General features: G+C 48.5%; 1 pseudogene; it reads left to right on the top strand.

The window, feature by feature from the left end:
* The first annotated feature begins 3,383 nt into the window (after positions 1–3,383).
* On the top strand, positions 3,384–4,295 carry LOC124664260 (annotated as a pseudogene).
* The last annotated feature ends 762 nt before the right edge of the window (positions 4,296–5,057 follow it).

Below are 5,057 nucleotides of genomic sequence, written 5' to 3'. Positions count from 1 at the left end.
ACTTGTTCAGTAGTAGTGCCCTTGCGACGGACGGATAGACTTGGTTGATTGATTGCCCATTGTGATGTGCAGGTTGTTCCGCCTTACTCGCGCTTGTGTGTGGTGTTGCAGCAGGGAAGGGGAGGTGAGGATCCTGCGCCAAGCCAAGGAGGAGGTCGACCTTGGCATGGTTCTGGCCGTGCTGCTACCTGCTATGGCGGTGGCCACCTGTATGTTTTACATACTGTTTGGGAGGGGATATAACCTTGTAGTGTTTGAGTGGTCTGAAGATTGGAACGGCCACAGCTTGTTGTAATTAATTAAGTATAATGGTTCCTTTTGCACTTTTTTGGATTTTTTTGTTGATCAGTTGCATCTGGTGAGCTAAAGCTGTGCGTCTGGGAAGTTGAGGTATATATGTAGTAGATGCTCTTGACAGGTTTTGGTATCTAGTATTATTTGATGTTTGATCTGAAATGTGGAGAAAATCTGAACGGATCATGTCAAAACTGTGATTGAACTTGCTGATCCATGTAAATGGAGAAGGAGGTGGAAAAATGAAATGGTGAGGTTTCCATCGGTTTTATATATTGCATGGTTGTATTGAGCCGGTCAGAGCTGGAAGTGGCCGCTCAAAGAGAGATGGAAAAGAAAAAGATGTGTAGCTTCACTTTACTTGTAGGTTGGGTAGAGAAAAAGAAAAGTGCGATAGGTTGAAATTTTTCAACAATATTAATGGGATGGCACGAGTAATGAAAAGATGGATAGGTTCCTATGTGCGTTGGGCAATTTAATGGGGGGCTAGAGAAAATGCTTTGGCTTGAGAGAATTATTTTGGTACGTACATAATATAGTATGTAGTAGTAGGTGAGGTGAAGAAAATGGATGGATTGATGAATTTGACGTACGTGTAGGTTGGCATTGACAACCGATCGAGGGTAAACATTGACAGACATGTATTGTTAAGATCCATACAAGGTGGTAAAAGTTGTCGGTGATGGTCAAAACTGAAGTAATTCCTAGCATAAATCAGTAACAACCGAGAAATAAAATTAAAGAGACCAGAGGGTAAGAATCCCTTGGCTTATTTTTATAGAAGAATTTATGAGTACAAACTGGATTTGCGAGCGCGGAGGCTCGAACCCAGGCGGGCTAGCACGCATCAGCCCATGCTAACCATCCCGGCTATGCCGTGGTTCTCAACAACCGAGAAATCAAAGGAAAGGATTGGGAGAGATACTAGTACGACGGAGACGTATCTTCGTTAGTACCCTGAAGAATAGGATGTCCATGCAAACTGTAGTTGACTGATTTACTGATTACGTTCCTATTAATTAGGACTGACCCCATTTACGCTAGCACATCACCAATCCGTGGAGAACGTATCCCATGAAACGACTGAATTTCTGCACCCGCTGCACCCATAGAATATGGATCTTTGGATCGGAAACAGAGGGACAGGATGCTCCTTGGAGGTTAGCTGCTCGTACATTTTACGACATGGACCTTGTATACTCACGAAATGGTTGGTCTCACCTCCGTGACCAGTTCCGTCTCTCATCTCGTCTCTCTAGTCCCGGGCACTAGGGTTCCTCGCCCTTCGCCGCCACCGCCCCAAGACGACAGATGCTACCCATCGCCGCCTCTCATCAGCGAGAGGTCTCTCCTACCCTCGATCTTTCAATCTGTGCCGTCCTATTTCCTCTCCCGACCTTGCAGACCAGGAGCTCCCCGAGCTCAACAAGCTCCGCCAGGGCGACAACCTTCCCAGGCCACGGCCATGGCTTCTCATCCTACTAGCACCAGCAGTACGGCAGTACAACCACTACGTCTGGTAACCAAAAGTGATTATACAAGACTCCATCAGATTCAGTCAGCAGATGCTATTTCTGTTCTGCCTGTATTTGTTCGTTCAATTGACAGTTGCGGCCGCAAGATTGGGCTATAATTTGTTACCGAGAAAAATTAACCTGGGATGCTAGAGCGGTTGTGTTGTCTTACATTCGTCTTTCTACTAAAAATAATATTGGTACTATGTACTACAAATCTATCACTCTGAAGATACATGGGAGAGAGATGAACCGGAGATGCAGAGGGAGTAAGACGATCTGGCTTGGGTGAAATCGTTTTGCTTGATTCAAAGACACTGAAAGGTTTATTTTGCAAAAATACCAGCAGCCACCTCGTTGATGGATCGTACCCCTCACTTTTCAATCCAACGACTCATGTACCATGGGTGCAGTTGGTGCACCAGTTTGCCTGTTTCACAGGATACATTCTCCCAATCCGTGGTACTTCCCTGTCTCGTTTTTTTTTTGTTGCGAAAATTCCTCCGATCTATTAATAATCATTAGTAATAGTACAAACAGACCTAAAAGTAATAAAAATTACAAACAGGTCTTCGGACCACCTAGCGACGACTACAGACATTGATGGGAGCCGAAGGCGCGCCGCCGTCCTCGCCCCTCCATGACCGGATCCAGGCAAAGCTTGTCGTAGTAGACAAACGGGAAGTCATCGTGCTAAGGCCTCAAAGGACCAACGCACCAGAGTAGCAATCGTCGCAAAAAATGATAACCATAGATCGGAAGAGACTAACCTGAAACCACACCAACGAACACAAAAATTGATCGAATCCCATGAGATACGTCGGACACACGACTCCACGCGCCCTCCGTCGATGCAAGACGCACCACCGGAGCAAGGACAGGGGGGAGGACCTTATTCTGACTTTAGGACCACCTCATCATCCTGAAGAAGACACTGAAAACAACCTAACAAAGAACGGAAATCCTCCACCAACGAGAGGCTATGGTCCGCCACACCTCCAAGGCCCCAAGGCCACCGGAGGCGGAGCAGACCGGCGGTGTCGCCGGCGAGGGAACGGAACCCTAGATGGGTTTTCTTGACCGCCTTATTTTCTCCTCCTCATGTGAGTCCTGTGCGTACCCGTTTGTTTGTGTTGAACTTATGTGCTTGCGTACACGTAGTTTAAGAAACTATTTTAACCATTATTTTGATCAATAAAATATAAAGGAGCATAAATCTAGCAGCAACTGAGAAATCAAAGGAAAGGGTTGGAATGGTATGGAGAAGGTATGTTGAGTGAGGATGCTGAAGAATAGGATGTCCATGCAAACCGATTTGTTTGATTGATTATTTTTTTATTGTGTTTGAACCATGATCGAGTTGATCCGTGGCCTGGGGACACCCATGGCGCGCGTGTATGCTGCCACGTTACGAGCAAGTCGCTGCATCCATTCGTGCGCGCGTGGTCCAGCTCTTTGGCACGTCGCCATCCAGGGAACGAATTCAATCGGGTCCACTCGAGTCAGCGCCAGAGGACGACGTGAGGATGGACGTTGACGCGCTCCTCCCCCTCAAGCCCACCAGCAGGTGCAAACATGAGGATTTGTTTGCCAAGATGCCAAATCTATCTGCAAGAAACATTTTACGTACTTTTTTGCTACGGGGCCATCAAAGTTCAGATTTTCGTCGAGCAGTGCGAGGCGGCCGGGCACATCCTGTGCAGCTACTGCCGCGGCGGCCACGGCGAGACCTGCAGCCGCGCCGACACCCACTGCGGCGAGCTGGACGCCGTGGTCAGCCAGCGCCGCCAAGATTCTCTGCCCCTACGGGGAGTTCGGCTGCGAGCGCGCGCTACGTCGTATTCCACGGCGCGCGCGGCGGAGCACCAGCGCACGTGCCCGTGCGCGCCCTGCTCCTGCCCGGAGCCCGGCTGCGCGTTCCAGGGCTCACCGCCGGCGCTCCTCGACCACTTCGCCGCCGGCCACTCCCGCCCCGTCATCGCCGTCCGCTACGGCCGCTCGTGCAGCCTCTGCCTGCCGCTGTCGCAGCGCTGGCACGTCATCGTCGGGCAGGAGGACCGGAGCGTCTTCCTCGTCTGCCTGGGCGCGTTCGGCGCGGCGGCCACAGCGGTGTCGCTGGTGCACGTCAGGGCGGACGGCGGCGGCGCCGCGGCCACCAAGTTCTGGTGCAAGCTCTCCGTGGAGCGCCCCGGCGACGACAAGGACAGGCGAGTTCTCATGGCCTCGACGGTGTGCAGCAGCGCGCTGACCGGCACTTGGCGTGTGGCGTCTGCATCGCCGTGCTCCCACGCTGCCTGTGCGAGGTGTGCGACGAGGCCGACGGCGTTCCAGTGGGGTTCCGTGGACGGCGTCACGTTGGAGTTGGGAAGTGCTCTGCTTTCCATCGGAACGAATCCAGTTCGGAAAGCACCTCTCCGTAGCTGGCCACTTGACCGCGTCACGTTTACTAGCACTCTCAGAACATTTGTGTTTGTGATTTTCAGGTAACGAATACAAGATAAATCAAGAGCTGAAGTGAACTAGTTGAGCGTTCTTGTGTTTCGCCTATTATGTGTTCAATTCTTGTAATATCCATGTGTCTTGTAACATCCTTTTGTGGATCCGAAGTTGTATTATTATGGATTGTTTTGCATTTGTGAGATGAATCACATAGTAAAATATCACAAGAGGTGTGCTTTATGCACTCTTATTCCTTATTTGTTGTGATTGAAATATCCAAAAGAAAATAGGGTTGGTCATGTCGAACATTTGAATTGATTAATTAGCCTTTGATCTTGTACCAAGTCGAATCAAGCAAAGAAGGTTTAATAACATCTCTAACGGAATTGATCAAACATGCTTCCGATCAGTTGAATCGAGCAAAAAAAGGAAGGTTTAATAACATGTCTTGTTTGATAGGGTAAAAGCATGTCTAATGCACAGAGGGAAATATCAAGAGAAATGATCAAGCATTTTGTTATTTGATAAATAAATACAAGATCATGTGTTTTTGTCGGTTTAATAATAGGTTAATGTGGTGCTTGTTTGCTTCCATTGACCTAGAGCATTTCCCGTAGAAAAGAAATGATATTACGTGTGAGAATATAAACTCCCTTATGCATTCGATGAAAAGCACGTGACAGGTATTCTACGTTTCATTTAGCATTAGATGGAATTGAAGCGGTAGTAATTATAGGAAGGGAAAAGATGGAATTCAATCTAGTGAGGTGTACTCGGACAACTAACAATCATGCCTTATTTAGGGGGGCG

Source organism: Lolium rigidum, chromosome 6, assembly GCF_022539505.1.
Source record: "Lolium rigidum isolate FL_2022 chromosome 6, APGP_CSIRO_Lrig_0.1, whole genome shotgun sequence".
In the NCBI taxonomy this organism is placed as follows: Eukaryota; Viridiplantae; Streptophyta; class Magnoliopsida; order Poales; family Poaceae; genus Lolium; species Lolium rigidum.
Note: the sequence above shows the minus strand (reverse complement) of the source record. Positions and strands in the feature narration are given on the sequence as shown.